The 17,684-nt window shown below is 35.8% G+C and overlaps 1 pseudogene across 1 annotated transcript; it reads left to right on the plus strand.

Moving 5' to 3' along the window:
* Nucleotides 1-5,198: 5,198 nt before the first annotated feature.
* Nucleotides 5,199-15,180, plus strand: LOC107770265 (8-amino-7-oxononanoate synthase-like; annotated as a pseudogene). Its single transcript, XR_012696642.1, has 11 exons — nucleotides 5,199-5,710; nucleotides 7,918-8,057; nucleotides 8,152-8,259; nucleotides 10,791-11,030; nucleotides 11,111-11,152; nucleotides 11,446-11,533; nucleotides 11,911-12,044; nucleotides 13,352-13,440; nucleotides 13,775-13,925; nucleotides 14,015-14,083; nucleotides 14,817-15,180. The product of XR_012696642.1 is annotated as an 8-amino-7-oxononanoate synthase-like (transcript).
* The last annotated feature ends 2,504 nt before the right edge of the window (nucleotides 15,181-17,684 follow it).

A 17,684-nucleotide genomic window follows, 5' to 3' on the forward strand; every position in this document is an offset into this window, starting at 1 on the left:
CCTCTCTGAACTTCACTTTTACGAACCGCACAGAATGGTGTGCGGCCGCATTGGCCCTGTTCTGACTGAACTTTGTCTTGTCTTGGTACTTGTGCAAGTTTCACTCCTTTTTGAGCTGGTTTTTGACACCTTGTCACCTTGTTGATCAAACCTGCAATCAAGCACAACTTGTGAGCCTTTGGGACTATTTTGTACACATTTTTAATCAAAACTTAAGCAAGAAGGAGTGTAAAATGCATCATATTCACTAGTTATCACATTCTGCGGAGATGCCCCCAGCTGCCCGCTCCGTTTCTGCGCCTTCTCTTCCGCAAGTGCGGTCTCGCTTCTACAATGAAATGACCGCATTTGCATTCTAAGCACTTCCCTACTAAAATCGCATTTGCGCCCTTCTTATCCGCTTCTGCGGCTCTGCACCTGCGACCCAAACCTCGCAGGTGCGGTTACACCACAAGGCAGTTGCTTCAGCTTTTCTTCAAAGTCCAAACTCGATCCGTTTACCATCTGGATTCCACACGAGGCCCTCGAGACCTCAACCAATTATACCAACACATTCCAAAACACATTACGAACTTAGTCTATCCCTCAAATCACATCAAACGTTAAAACCATGAATCGCACTCCAATTCAAGCTTAATGAACTTTTAAACTTCAAATTTCTACATTCGATGCCGAAACCTATCAAATCACGTCCGGTTGACCTTAAATTTTGCACACGGGTCACATTCGACATTACAGACCTATTCTAACTTCCGGAATCGGAATACGACCCCGATATCAAAAAGTCCAGTTCTGGTCAAACTTTCTCAAAACCCTTCAAATTTCTAACTTCAGCCAAATGACTCCAAAATGACCTATGGACCTCTGAATCCACTTCCGGACGCGCTCCCAATTCCAGAATTACCATACGAAGCTATTTCCAAACTTGGAATACCAAACGGCCATTGATAACATTGAAAATGCATTTCAACCCAAATTTATGAATCTCTTCCAAAATGCTAACTTCCACATTAGGCGTCAAAACGCTCCCTGGTCATCCAAAACCCGATCCGAACATACACCCAAGTTTGAAATCATTATACAAACCTGCTCGAACCTTCAAATCCCAATTCCAAGATCGTTTGCTCAAAAATCCAATCTTAGTCAATTCTTCCAACTTAAAGTTTTCGAAATGAGAATTTTCTTTTCAAATCAACTTCGAACTTCCCGAAATGAAATTCCGACCCCGCGTATAAGTTATAGTACCTGAAGTGAAGCTGCTCATAGCCTCAAACCGCCGAACGATGCGCTAGAGCTCAAAATAACTAGTCGGGTCGTTACACTACCCTTAGATTTACGCACCAGACTTCTTTTTGTTCTCTTCTTTTCTGAGCTCAGAGAACTCGGGGCCCTCTTCCTTTTCTTCTCATCACCCTTCCTCATAGCAGGGGACTCGACGGGTACATCATCGTCTCCGGATGGAGGACTCATGGCAACACCTTGGAAAGACCTACAAAGGGGAACAGAACAAATAAAAACTCAACGACACGAGAAAAAAATCAAGTATTATTTCGCACGGGAAAGGAAACTCATCGTGAGAACGGGCCTCCCACTGACCCTTCGAAAGCTCGTGCCATGCACGCTCGTAATATGGTTTTTGGAACACAAGGCCCTTGACCCACTCCTTGAGTCGAGGATTTGCATTCGGAACCCGGGCAACAGCTGTATCGATAGCAAACATCGATAAGAAAGGAGAAAGAAGAGAGTAAAAATAAAATTTTGGGAAAAACTAAGCTTTACTTACGTTTTGTGTTCCACTCCTCGGGGAATGGCATGTCCTCGGTCGGGATCAAATTCGAGGTCCTCACTCGGATAAATCGGCCTAGCCAACCTCAGTCTCGATCATCATCGATGCTCGAAAATAGAGTTTTACTAGCTCGGTGAGCAAGTTTGATCAGTCCCCCCCAGAAGAATCGGGGACTGTATAGGCGAATAAGGTGATCGACAGTAAACGGGCATCCGCCAATCTTGCAAACAAAGAATTGGAGGATAATGAATATCCTCTAGAATGAGGGGTAGATCTGACCAAGACACACCTCGTACCTTTTGTAGAATTGGATGATCACCGAGTACAACGGACCCAATGTAAAGGGATACGTGTAAACACTTAAGTATCCCTTAACGTGGGTAGTGATATCTTCTTCGGGGCCGTGGACCACCACGTCTTTTCTGGCCCAATTGTAGTCTTTATGACTGTAGGGAGGGTCTCTTCAGTGATCGAGCAAATATAACTCGATACCTTTTCACCTCGGCCCCGAACGGGAGAATGTTTTTCAACTTTACAGTCGGCGGTCACCAAGCACCCGCCAGGAATAAACGCTTCAAGAAGAGGTCGCCGCTGGTTCCTCGCCGCCCAGCCGTGATGAAGAGGTAGTTTCTTTTTGTGGAACTATCTTAAAAGTCTTCGCCATTTTTCTTTTGAATAAAGATGAAGGAGAGGAAGTTAAAAGGTTACGCTTAATGGTTTGGAGTAAAGACAAACAAGAATTCTTGCAATGACCTCCAGAAATATGGGTACAAATGTTAGAGAGTGAAAAGATTTTTAAGAACAAGAGTAGAAGAGGTTTAGATGTAAAGTTTGAATGAATGAAGGATGGAGTATTTATAGTTTTCAAATGACGGTTCAAAGTTTGTAGTGATCGACAAGCAACTGACGAACATTTAATGCCATTAAGACGTGACTGACGAGACGTTTCATCCATTTTTGTCGTTTATGACGCAAAGTATCGAGTCGAGGATTGGGGCTCATATCGTTTCACGTCATTTACACTCCGAAAAATAAGGGGACTATCTGTATACGGTCATAATCGGGCTCATCTGTTGCATGACAGGTCGAGATTAAAGCGTAATGAATTGGAGATCGACCCCGGATTCCATCGAACCAGGGTACGAGGTTAGAATACCAGTCTTCAAGATTACCGAGTCAATGACCCCGGAATCGACCCCAACTCCGAATGAGCTCGAGGAAACATTGTCGGACCAGATAACGGAAGGTCGAAATATCCGTAACCGTTCGGATATCACGGCGAAAATCTCGACATGTATCAATGAGAAACTGGTTAATTAGCAAATCATGTGATCTTTTAGCTTTTATAGAATTTTACATAAAGTAGGATTCCCCCTACTATATAAAGAAGGTCTAATTATTTGTAAAAGACATTGTAACACGCACCCCAAAGCATTATAATATCATTTTCTTTCTGCAAGCTATTGTTCTTCTGTATCAAATATCATTTGAATCGTATTCAGTTCGAGCGAGACCTACTTCTCAGGGCTATAACTATTCAAGTCATACGGTTTGAATATATTTATCATTGTTCGCTTTATTTATAATTCATTTTATCATTTTGTGTCAAATTAATTCACGTATTCTTAAAACTACTTATAAATTCAATTGTTATCCAATTTTGAGGGCAAACAAGCAACGACTATTTAATCTCAACTAAAGTATTTCAACACATACGAATTTTTTGTTTCTATTATTCTATATTCTTTTTAAATAAGAAAAAAGTTAAGTAAAAATATGAGGTTAAAGTATTTATTCATGATTATCTTTTGTTATTATATGTACTATCACACTTATTATTTCATAATCTTATTCTTTTACTTGTTTTAAACTTTATGGTTATTCTTCAACTGCATTATACTAGTTACGGGACATAAAGTATTTATTGTCCTTTCTCGAGAAGAGAATGACTAAATAATAAAAGAATTACGCATTAGAATGTTTAACTATATGAAATATTTTGCTTCTTAAGTTACAAAGAGATTAATTAACGAAATAAAATAATGAATTTATACATTTATATGTTTATAACTAGGGGTGACAATTTGAGCCTAAACTCATCTAACCCGCTCAAAGATTAATGGGTTGGGTTACAAACATTTTAGCTCATGGGTCAATTTGGGTTGAGCCTAAGTTAACCCATTATATTTTATAGCTCATTCTGACTCATTAAGTAGCCCAAATACAACCCATGAAACTCACCCAAAACAAAAGGTATCTCAAGCCAACTTATATAGAAATTTATTTAGTTGCCCCAATTTTACTTCTTTTTTTTTTGTATTTTTAATTTTATGATCTTTTGTTTTTCTGCACCATCCACCCACCCTGCCCCCCTCTCCCCCAAAAATAAATTTTTTACTTTTTTTTGTATTTTCAGTTTTCTTTTTTTTTCTGCACCATCAACCCTCCCCCCACCCCAATTCAACAAAAAATTTACTTTTTTTTTTATTTTCAATTTTCTGTTTTTTTTTTCTACACCACCCAACCCCGCAAAACCCCCCTCCCCTAAAAAAAAATTTAAAACATGGGTCAAGTTAGGCGGGTTGGGTTATGACCCATTGTTTAGCCCATTTTGACCCAGCCCATCTTAGCCCAAGTACACTTTGGGCTGAGTTGGGCAATTACCCATTTATTGACCTAACCCATCTTGACCCCCAAATTCAGCTCAACCCGCCTATTTGTCACCCCTACTTATAGGGAGAAATTCAAAAATAGCCAGATTTACAACTGGTTCGTTAAAAAATAGTCCAGTTTCAAAAGTAATCGAAATTTAGCCACTTTTTATGTAAAGATAAATCTGAGCGAAAACACTGTTCAAAACCCGAAAAATACGCTAGTATATTATACTAGAGTTCCAGCATAAGTATGCTTGAACTCCTGCATATTATACTGGAGTTCCAGGATAATTATGTTGGAACTCCAGCATAATATGATGGAGTTCCAGCATAAGTACACTGGAGTTCTAGCAAGTATAATTGTCCAGTATAATATACTGGAGTTTGGAGCACCGGTGCTCCAGTCTCCAGTATATTATACTGGAGTCAGCAAAGTATACCGGTCCAGCATAATATGCTGGAGTTCATACACAGGTGCACCGAACTCCAGTATATTATGCTGGACCGGTCTCTGTTGCAGCAAAATAGTGGCTATTTTTCATTGACTTCGTAAACGCTGGTTATTTTTGAATGACCAGTCCGAAAACTGACTATACCGTGCTATTTTTACCTACTTATAACTTATTAAGAACGAATTTTACCATTTCATCAAAAAATTAATACCAAGAAATGAATGTTATATTCAAAATAAAAATTACATGATTAATAGAGCCGAGCAAGTCGTGTCAATCTCATTGAACCCCAACTTCGATTCAAAACTTGATCGAGCTTTATCATCAAAACAAATCGAGTCGAGCCGAGGGGAGATCTACAGTCCGAGTCGATTTAACTCTCCTCGAATTCTCCTTCATGTGACATGGTGATATTATTCCGTATTGAGTTATTAGTAATCTAAACGTACAAAAATCGCAAAAGAGTAGGTTAACAACATAACATAATAAACCTTGATTTCCTTATCTGGCTCTATACATACTGAACCTTCTCTTCTACTGCCCAACTCCTAATAACTGAAAGCTCAGCACATCGCTCTTCACGCCCGCCATTATATTGCTCGAAATGGGCTCGTGGAACGAATGGGTTGAGCAAGTAGTAGAGAAACTGGACTCCCTTAAACTCCTTCGTTCACTTAGGCCCATTCACCTCTCCGATGATACCAACACCGACGGGTTTGAATTTTTCGATGGATTGTGCCAGTGGGATAGAGCCTCAGTTGAAGTAGAGATTTCCGAAACCACATTCCACAAATGGCTTCTAGATATTCCCTCTCCTGGTATAATATCTTTTTTTTTTTTTTGCTCCTTCTTTTGGTAATTACAATTATGATCCTACTCCTCTGTTGCGGAATTTAACATTTTAACTTGGCGAAACAAAATATAAATGTATAATGGTTGGAAAGTTAGTTTGATAGGTCAGAATCTTTAAAATTTGAACAGTTTAATAAATTCAAATTATTGACAGAAGGGGCGGTCCGACGAATTTTGTGGCCTAGCGACAAACTTTACGAGGGCCTTAACTTTTAAATTTTTTTATTATTTATTTGAAGTATATTTTTTTTGCTTTTCTTAGATACATAGTTATTAATAATTCTCTTATAATCATTAACTCCTAATAAGTATTTCTCAATTGACAATATAGCTAATCCATTTAACCTTTCTTGTGACATTGTTGTTTTTAGCTAAGATTTTATTAATTTTAATTTTGAAAACTTCTTTCTGCTGAAGCAACGGTAACATGAATTATGAACATTATTCCATTAACAATTTAGGCATTTGGGAAAAAATTAAATCTTTTTATTTGATTAAGTGTATCAATTAAACTGTTATCTTCTAATTGTACTATTTTCCTTAATATTTTTAATTCAGAAAATAAATCTAAACCATCAATATCGAATTGATTATTATGCTTTAAGGAACATTCAAGATAAGGCAATATTTTTTCAAATTTCCAACGTCTAGTGATCTTAGTATTTACTGCCAAATAGAAATCCAACAATATTTTCATATGCTTCGAATTGTTCAAACCTATTTTGAAGTGAAAAAATAGCCTTGTCTATTATGTATAAAAGTAATCAACTCTTCGAAAGATTTTGAAATTTCATTATCAACATTCGCATCAAATTGTTACTTCCTATATATCACACGTTTCTTGCGAAATTCAGGTTTGATATTCATTTCAAGTGCAATTTCCTTGGTAGAAATCATAGCAGTTGCAAATCCTTCTTCTCTATATTTGTTAAAGAATGAAATCAAACGTTTTCACTTTACAGAAATCTTTTTTAAACTTATACATAGTCTATTAGGTGTAACAAAAAATGGGGCCCCCATAAATATAGGGCCTAAAGCGGTTGCTTTACTTGCTTTATGGAAGGACCACCCCTGATTGCCGGTTTTGATAGTCATGTTGAAGTGGAATAGTGTCAAACATTTTGGGACATCATGAAAAAAGTGTTAGATAAATTGGTATGGAGAAGATGGTAGCTTCATTTCCCACCTATAGCCTGTTTGGCCAAGTTTCTACAATCAACTTATCATGAAGTACACTTTTTGTAAAAGTGCTTCTCGAAAAAAAATACTTTATGACTTTTGAGCAACAATTTATGTTTCGCCAAGCTTTTCAAAAAGTGATTTTAAGTGTCAAATTATGAATGAGGACATAAAAAGATTTACTTAATAGTTAATATTATTGAAAGTAGATAAACAATTTCAAATATTTATTATGAAAAACTATAATAAAGTTTTTCATTTTTATTAAGTAAAATATGAAATAAAATTGAAAAGTGTTACTCTTTCAATTGTTTAAATATATCACAATTATTCAATAACTATAACAGTATTCACCCCAAAAGTCAGAAATCAATCCTAAAAATAAAAAGAAATACATATACATTAGGAGAATTGTGTTTAGAATAGCTAAATATTAGGTTATATTGAGTAGGGTTATTTTGGTATATATAATTTTTATTAAGGATATTTTTGCCAAGAGGAAAATCAAAAACAACTTTTGCTTCTGCTTTGGGGAGAAGTTATTTTTTTCAGCTTCTCAAAAACAGTTTTTGCCTCTTCTGAAAATCATTTTTTTTCCTCCTAAAAGCTTGGCCAAACAGCTCAACTTTGAGAAAAAAAACACTTTTCGCCTGGGAGCAGCTTGGCCAAAGAAGCTACTAATCGTATCACTTGTGCATGCTAGTTCTTTTATAAAAATAAAAAAAAATGACGGTGGTGCCCGGGCTAGCTTGCGCACCTCGGGTACGATGACCTCCCCCAGCAATGTTATCGGGTAACTTTTCTCACCAAGGCTTAGGCAGACTCGTGAGTGTTAGTTCTAAAAAAAATGCTATAGAATGCTGTCTTTAAGAAAAGCTACAAGTTTTACTAAAAAAAGTACTTTGCAACACCGCAACTCTCTAATTATCTTTTATGCATTATTATAACTGCCTGAAATATTCTGCTCATAGCTTTTCTTATCAATGCTTAATAGGAGATGACCTTGGTGGTACTGGTGCAGCTGATACTGAAGCAGGGGTATGGGGGGGAAGATTCAGGAAGTTAATTCTATTCTCGTCAAATGATTATCTGGCGTTGAGTTCTCATCCAGCAGTTATCAAGGCTGCAACACAGGCATTCTAATTTACGCCTCTTCAGCTTTGCGTTTATTGATGAATTTTTATGATGTTATTATGACAGTTGACTAATTGGTTGTGGTTGTATTCAGGCAGTCCAAAAGCATGGAATGGGTCCAAGAGGTTCTGCACTAATATGTGGTTATACAAGTTATCATCGATCATTAGAGTCATCCTTGGCTGAGTTGAAGAGTAAGGAGGTATAGTCTTCTTCATTAGTCAACCCTTTGAGGATGTAAAATTAGACTTGGTGAACTAGCTTAATTGGAAACCTATCTATCAGTAAAAACATACTAAGTAAAATGCAAGAGCATGTAACGCGATAGCGACATTCCTTATTTTCCTTTGTATCTTTTCCTTGTGGAAGTAAGGCATTAGCTTAGGAATTTTAATTATGAATCAGAGAACTCAGAAGCTCTTTTTTTTTTTGTGGTTTCTTATTGACTCATTGATTTTTAGAGTAGCAAGAGTTGGACTATTTCTATCTACATTTGTTACTGTTAGCTTGTACGATTAGAGAATGCTATATGACCTTTATAGTGATTTTGAAATCAAACAAATTGGATGTGTTGTTCATGTCCTTCATTGATAGTTAATGATGCAATCTTTAATAAATTTAGACTGCCTATAGTAGATGATTGAATGTCTGCCTGTTTGTATGATGCTCAGCGGATTTTCCTGCCAATAAAGGTCATCTTCTTGATCTTTTGTCTCTAACATTACCCCAGTTTAACAAGGCAACCTTGTTCTTCCATCTTACACCTGTATTCCTAGCTTCGATTACATTCAACTTCTCATAAAACAATTCAATTCCCCAAACATGCTAATACACTCAAGAAATTCTTAAAGAAAAGGGCAATGATATTTTGCTTATAGTGGGGATGTATCTTTCCTTTCTGTTTTGGTTCTGGTTCTCTTGGGGCTGGTAGGGGAGAAATTCATAAAATATGATGTATGGATGTAAGAGATTGCACAAAGTGGAGTTGATTGCTCTAATCTATTTTAGAATAGCAGAAAACAATAGTTGGCATGAATAACTATGGTATTAGTAGGTGGTAGCTAGAAGCTGATTGGTTATTTCGTAATCTCTATCAAGAATTAGGATTGGACTGTGATAGTTGTGGCGGTTAATCAATATTTCTGGGGTTTGAATTTCAAATTGATATTGTATCATTCAAGTTGATGGGCAACTGATTGTTTTCTATTTTCACAATAATAGCAGGTTATTTTCCATGATAACAGAAGGATGGAGAGAGAGGATGTAAGAGATTGCACAAAGTGGAGTTGATTGCTCTAATCTATTTTAGAATAGCAGAAAACAATAGTTGGCATGAATAACTATGGTATTAGTAGGTGGTAGCTAGAAGCTGATTGGTTATTTCGTAATCTCTATCAAGAATTAGGATTGGACTGTGATAGTTGTGGCGGTTAATCAATATTTCTGGGGTTTGAATTTCAAATTGATATTGTATCATTCAAGTTGATGGGCAACTGATTGTTTTCTATTTTCACAATAATAGCAGGTTATTTTCCATGATAACAGAAGGATGGAGAGAGAGAGAGAGAGAGAGAGAGAGAGAGAGAGAGAGAGAGAGAGAGAGGGAGGGAGGGAGGGAGGGAGGGAGGATACGATCATGAAAAATGACTTTTTCCTTGCCACAGTATTTTTCTTTGGGAAAAGGAAAATGACATTTCATTTTATTGATAAATGTTGACAATCCAACCTGCACTTCAACAAGGCAGGTTATTTTCCATGATAACAGAAGGACGGAGAGAGAGAGAGAGATGGAGAGAGAGAGAGAGGGGGAGGGAGGGAGGGAGGATACGATCATGAAAAATGACTTTTTCCTTGCCACAGTATTCTTCTTTGGGAAAAGGAAAATGACATTTCATTTTATTGATAAATGTTGACAATCCAACCTGCACTTCAACAAGGCAGGTTATTTTCCATGATAACAGAAGGACGGAGAGAGAGAGAGAGATGGAGAGAGAGAGAGAGGGGGAGGGAGGGAGGGAGGATACGATCATGAAAAATGACTTTTTCCTTGCCACAGTATTCTTCTTTGGGAAAAGGAAAATGACATTTCATTTTATTGATAAATGTTGACAATCCAACCTGCACTTCAACAAGGCAAACCGTCCTCTCTCTCCAAATTGACTTTTGAGAAAGTAAGAAGCACATCCTTGTGTTTGTATGTGACTAAGGAGGACTCTCCCAGAAGAATTTATGACCCCACCAAGAGAAAAAGAATAAAAAAGAAACTATCAGTTTATCAGATTGTTTCTGAAACTGTAGAAATTCGATTTGTGTGTTTACTTTTTTTTAGGCTAAAGACGATATTCATGTTTTATGTTTATCAAAATTAAGTTATCATATCTTGCTGCAAAATATTCTCAAATTAGGGACCAGTTGTCACTAACTTGATGGTGATGGACTACTAAATCATATCTGTCTGATTTGTGTTCCCTCTATTTTTATACTGCTAGTATGCTCCCTCTATTCTTATACTGCTAGTATGCTGTAGTACGTATTTTTAAAGTTTCTTAATCATCATCTAGGACTGTGCATAATAATAAGATGAGTGGATGTATTCATCGTATTCGTTGGAATGTTTTTAACTAGTGATGGTTCTAAATTGAGATTATTATTGAAAAAAGCTGACACATGTACACTTTTACAGTTAATAACTGATTCAAACTGATGCTTACTCTCTCTGATTTTACATATTAGGATTGCCTTCTTTGTCCAACAGGCTTTTCAGCCAACATGGCCTTTATGACAGCCGTAGGCAATGTTAGTGTGCTCCTAGCCAAAGGCAGTCAACCTTCAATAGATGAAAGAGTTGCCGTTTTTTCTGATGCCCTGAATCATGCATCAATCATTGATGGTATACGACTAGCTGAGAAACAAAAAAGGCATAGCTGTTTTTGTCTATCAACACTGTGACATGCGCCATCTTAATGAGTTACTGTATGATAATTTTTCATTTGGTTTTCTACTTTCAATGGATGTTATTTTGTATTTCATTTGTATATTTTTGTGTTTAACAGAACTAATTGCCCAATGAAGAAAAAGGTTGTCATTACTGACAGGTGAGCGATGATCGGAATTTTCACTCTTATCAATTTCTTCTGAGCTGGCATGATCAAGAAAAAACTTGAAACAGAAGGAAGAAAAAGAAGGAAAAAATAAGGGAAAGAATAAAAGAGAGGGCACCAATCAATTTTATAATGACCATACAGAATTGCATTTCGTAGTAGCTTCTTGTGTGATCATTTTAGCTGTCAAAGATGGAGCACTGATGGATATGTAGGAATTGCTGGATCATTTATAATAATTGATTTAAATTCGTAAGTTCATACTTAATTTTGTTCTTTGTTACCAGCTTGTTTAGTATGGATGGAGACTTTGCACCACTAATTGACCTTGTGAAACTCCGCAAGAAGCATCAGTTTTTGTTGGCAATTGATGATGTAAGTCCTTAAACTTCTGGTAAGAAAAGTCAGAGTTTTGTCTTATTTATTCCTCAAATCTTACATTGGCTGTAGATACTTACTTTTCTCCCCGATAAACATCCATTCTGTTTCTTCATTGGGCAGAATAGCACTAATGAAATAGTCATAGATTTCAGAATTATAATCTCCATGTTCATACTTGAGTCCTTTTGTCTCTTGACATTTCATCCTTTAAATGTAATAGTTTATGGCTTGCGCATTTTATTTCTATATATTGTTTGATTTTTTAAAAAATTTTGATAAGGAATTTCTACTTATTGCTTAAATTGATTTGACTATGATATGCCTAATAATTATAAGGAGTTCTGCTCTCTTTTTTCCCCACTCAACTTTAGGCTCATGCAACATTTGTTTGTGGAAAAACTGGTGGTGGTGCAGCAGAGTTGTTCAACTGCGCAAATGATGTGGATATTTGCATGGGTACTCTGAGTAAGGCAGCAGGCTGCCATGGTGGATTCATAGCATGCAGGTATTACTCTAAAAAGAATAGTAGAATGTACATGTGTGTGTATGATATTATGATATACACACACAACAACCCAGTAAAAATCCCACTAGTGGGGTCTGGGGAGGATAGTGTGTACGCATACCTTATGTCTGGGGAGGGTAGTGTGTACGCAGACCTTACCCCACCCCGAAGGAGTAGAGAGGCTGTTTCCGAAAGACCCTCGGCTCAAGAAAACAGAAAGACAAAAGGAAACAATATTAGTATCACCATGGAAATCATAGGAAAAATAGGAACATGAAATCCAGAAGAAAAATGCAAAGCAAAAGCGATAGCTAGTAAAATAGGTCCTGCACTGAAAACCGAAATAGTAAGACACAACATTGCCACTAGCTATCTTAGACAAAAACCCTACCAGACTAGTCTCACAAAGGTAGGAAGCAAGGCAAGACTCGACTACCTCCTAACCTACAACCCTAATACTCGACCTCCACAAAAAAAATCACGTAGCTCAGAGTTATTCATCCAAAAAACCGGAAGCAAATATGATTCAAGTCTCCGCATGAAAAATGCAAAGATATGTATCATACAGCAGATAGGAAACATCAAAGTTGGCAGTAACACAAGATGGCAATATGTCAAAGAGAGTATACTGAATGCTGTTCCAAAAGATATTATGTGCCTCCAAACTGTGAAATTTGATGCAAAGGAGGAGATTTTGGGACTAAGCGCCAGGATGAAGAAAGAGAAATGAAATACCAACCTGTTTGATATTATGATATACACACACATAAATTCTTTTTTATGTTACTTCCGAGAAGATCGCATGGGTCTCCTAAATCTAATCCTCAGTTGATTAATTTGTTAAAAAGACTAGAGTCTTCAGTTTAGGAGCAATACCTTGTTTTTCTACTGCTGTGAGTTCTAAGATTGAAATCAGTTGGCAGTTGAACATCATTTGGGGCCAGTCTTCCTTCATTAATCAGAATCTAAAAATAGACTTGTACCAGATGATTTTTCTTACCTTTCGTGGATCTCTCTGGAGTTTTGGATCTATACCTCTAAGTTCAAATAGAAATTCTTCCCCACAAAAGTGATTTCTCTTCCTATATGTTTTTGGCTGCTTATTTTATTACACTAGGAGTTCTTTATCAACCAGCAGGATATGTAGTAAAGATGGATCGGCTCTCTCTTTTATGAAATTCAAATTCCTTAATGATACTAAAATCTTCGACTTTTATGCACAATTTAAGAAGTGCATTTACTGTTGTTTTCGATTGGAATTGTCGTTTAATCATCTCTTTTTTGGGGTTGAAATGCTAAATGAACAGCAAGAAATGGAAGCAATTGATACAATCCAGGGGCCGCTCTTTCATATTTTCAACTTCTACGCCAGTGCCCATAATTGCTGCTGCACATGGTAAATCTACCAAGTGGAATGGACATTTTCATCATTGCTTTATTTGAGGTCATGGATGAACAGAAAAATGTTTTGATAACCGTGGTTGCTGACTGGTGTAGATTTGTGTGGCACGTTAGACAAAATTTTAGTGTTTCTCATTACCATAGTTATGAACAAGATCCTTTTCTTATTCTGCTTGTCACAAGTAAAGCAAAAAATAAAATAAAATATCTTAAGAAATATGAGGAGCAAAAAACCTGAACTAGGTAGGAATTGAGACTGGTACACAATTTTCCTATCTTTACATTTGATGTGGCTTATTTCTACATTGTCAATGATGTAACTTATGCAGCTGCTGTTATTGTGGCAAAAAAAGAGATGTGGCGTAGACGAGCTATATGGAACAGGGTTCAAGATTTCCGCGACCTGACGGGGATTCCCGTTACAAGTCCCATCATTTCCCTTATAGTGGGAAGTGAAGCAACAGCCTTGAAAGCTAGCAGGTTTCCCTCTGTCTTTTGAGCGTCTGTCTGTCTTTCTGTTTGTCTCTCTATTTTAATCTGTTCCCAAAGATCTCATTTTTACTAAACAGGCATCTTTTGGAATTTGGCTTCCACATAACTGCAATAAGACCTCCAACAGTGGCCCCCAACTCATGCAGGTTTGTTGCTTTTGTATAGCTTTCTGGCATAGTAGTGATCTCTGTTGTTTGTAATATCATCCTCTTCATGGCAATTTTTGTTGAATCATTTTCTGTTAATCTGGTCTCCTTATTTTTTCAAGTGGGACTTTGGGTGCTTTTCTTGCATTAGGTAGTTCTGCTTAAGGAACTTTTGATGTAGCTATGCTTGACTTATACATATCATATAACCTTATTGGGTTGTTGCTTGTATCTTGCCTTCACCCCCTAGCCAAGGAGATAAAGTTCACAAAATAGAGGGTGTGCAGTCACATTGGCCTATGAGCGACAAATCTTACACCTACCCATGAGCTATCCGATAACTTCTAACACAAAACCACCTTCCTTTTTTAAAGAAATTCCGATCTGATAATGCATAGCAATGGTTCCATTTTGTTTGGTTGCAAGTTAGTACATCGATACTATCGGTAATTTTGAGGTAGTATCAAGCTACTTTTTGGAATTTTACTCATGCTTAATCAAACATGGTTGAAATTTGAAAGATTGTGTTTTCATGTGCAATTTTTTTATTCTGAAGGTATGAGGTAGAGTATTGTTGCAGTTTTTGGGTTGATTCAGTTGGCCAGTTTCAGGATATTATTAAAACTTTGATCCATACTTCCCCTCAGAATGCATATATGTACACAGAAAGATATATATTCAACTTTCTAATTTTTCTTTTTACCTTTCTTATGTACTTTCATCCTCCTTTCAGGTTAAGGATAACTCTGAGTGCAGCTCACACATTAGATGATTTAAGAAATCTCACAGCTGCGCTGTCTCAATGTGTCAACTTCAGCGAGATTGGATTCTACTGCACAAGCTGGAATGCCCGCCTTTAGTTTCATTATTTGTGTTGGATAATTTGTAATGGTCGTATCATGCAGTGGTAGGAATTAGCCAAGTGTCGTGCATTTTTTCCTGGTATTAACATGGTTGCTACCCACAGCCGATGAAATTCAGCAGTTAATGGAACTCAATAGTTGACCTGCACCTATTGGAGAATACAATGTTTGATATTTTTGTTGTAAAATTATACAGTAATTACTAATATGAAAATTTAAGTAGTTTAATTCAAATTTCTAAAATATTTTTACCGTTAACGGTAAACAATCCTTTTCCCTTTCTTTCTTACAATATTTTTGTATTTTTTTCCTTTAAACTTTAATATCATCTAAACTAAAATAAAATTATAAAATCTACTTTTAAGTGTTTTGGAGGCTCAAAATTTCGAGAGCCTATAAATCAAGGTTCTACTAGCCTCTCCCTCTTGAGCTACGCTCTAGTATAGTCTCAACTAAGATAAGACAATAATGACAAGATCATTAAAGGTAGTGAGTGTGTCATTCAGTTACTAAATGTGAATGAAACTGATTGAACAACATATTCATGGGGCACTACTCAACGGAACTAGTGGTCTAAAACCAAAACATATTAAAATATCGTTAAATTTCTATCATAAAATCCATATAATAATGGAACACAGAAAAAGATTGCATGGCTTTGATCTAGTGGTGAGAGCACCACACAATCACACATGATGTGTGGGTTAGGCGTACGGTATTGAACTCACACACACAAAAATATGGTATTAAGTGAGGGATTTTTTTTGTATATATACAAAAAAAATATTATCTCGTTTTAGCTATATTTTCCTATTTACAGAAAGTAACTAATTTTTTTTACAAAAAATATACAAATTCTATTAACTCACTCAATCATACATTTACCAAATTTTTAAAAATTTAATTTTTTTTATTAATATATATCTTTTATGCTAAATGTTTGAGCAGCTAAAATATCTTTGAAATAGTGATCGACTTTTATACCCTTAAATATTTGCATAATTTAAAGATCTAGTTGTAAATTTCAGTGATGAAATTCTTTTTCAATTTAAACTTTACATATGACGACCCTACAAAGTTGCTAGATGCTAACATGTCATCAGCATGATACGTTCTTCGTCTTACCCACACTACTGACACAGCAGTGCATGTCAATTAGGGGTGTACAAAGAAAACCGACAAATCACACCAACCCGATAATCCGAGTCAAACCGAGAAAAAAAACCCGATTATGGTTTGGTTTGATTTGGTTTGGTGTTGGAAAAAAAACCCGATCATAATTGGTTTGGTTTGGTTTTAACTAAAGAAAGTCAAACCGAAACCAAACCAACCAGACATTACATATATAAAATTTTTAGATATATTTAATATATAAATATACTTATTGTGATGTAATTTATAAATATTTCTTAAATTTTTTCATAATTTTATCTTTTAAGGTATTATTTCAAGGTTGGACTTAGAACTTTTGAAAGTTTAAATAAGTTTTATAGCCATTAATATTAGTAAATTATATAATTCTAACAAAAGCCCAAACCAAAATTAAATCAATACTAATGCTAACAAAAGATATTTAATTCAATACCACGAACGGAAATGTATTGAATATCTATTTTTTGTTTTGCAATAATTTAGATAAAAATGCATAACCTATCTTTATTTTTTCTTTAGCGTTTAGTCATGTAATTAATACTCCCTTATTAGTCTACTTATTTTAGCATGATTTAGTACTTTTATATTATATTTATTTTTTTATGGCTTTTTAATAAGCAATATTTATATTATATAATTTTATTTTCTTTATTGTTGAATATTTTAGGATAATGCCATGACATATCTCATATTTTGTATTATTTTCTTAGAAAATACTGTAAAAATTGCACGGGACGCCGTATTTGGTCGCCTCCATTTAACCTATACCGTTTTTTTAAAAAAGTTTTAACTTGTACCCACTCTTTAAATAATTTCAGCCCCCTTTCTCTTCCTCCTCCTCAAAGTTATATCCGTCCTCAATCCGATAGTTCCATTAGAAGAAATTCAAAGCTTTTCAGCTTTTTTCTTGTCTTCTCCTGCAGCAAGGCTTGACGACCTAATGGGTAAAAGTAAATTGCTCTAAACTCTTGTTGTCTCTTTCTCTTCTGTTACTGTAAGTGTAAAACCGTATCTTCATCCAGAAAAAGATATCGAAACCAGAAAAAAGAAGGAAAAAACAGATTACATATGTAGGTTTCTAAAAGTTTACATCAAGTTCTCCCTCAGACCAAGAAAATCAAGGGGAAATGAGAAATATTTGATAAAAGAGTATACAGAAAAAGAAAAAAGACATAAATAAGAGACAAACCTTCCAACAAGCTGAAAAGATATATGGAGCATTCACAATGTAGTAGGCTGAAGTTCAACTCTAAGAAGGCTGAAGTTCGCCAGTTACAAACAAAAACTTCAGCTCTAGAGCTGAAGTTCGCCAGTTACAAACAAAAACTTCAGCTCTAGAGCTGAAGTTCCCCAGTTACAAAACAAAAACTTTAGCTCTAGAGCTGAAGCTTACAAACAAAAACTTCGCCAGTTACAAACAAAAACTTCAGCTCTAGAGCTGAAGTTCGACAGTTACAAAACAAAAACTTCAGCTCTAGAGCTGAAGCTTACAAACAAAAACTTCAGCTCTAGAGCTGAAGTTCGCCAGTTACAAACAAAAACTTCAGCTCTAGAGCTGAAGTTCGACAGTTACAAAACCTAAACTT

Source organism: Nicotiana tabacum, chromosome 11 (assembly GCF_000715075.1).
Source record: "Nicotiana tabacum cultivar K326 chromosome 11, ASM71507v2, whole genome shotgun sequence".
NCBI classification, from domain to species: Eukaryota; Viridiplantae; Streptophyta; class Magnoliopsida; order Solanales; family Solanaceae; genus Nicotiana; species Nicotiana tabacum.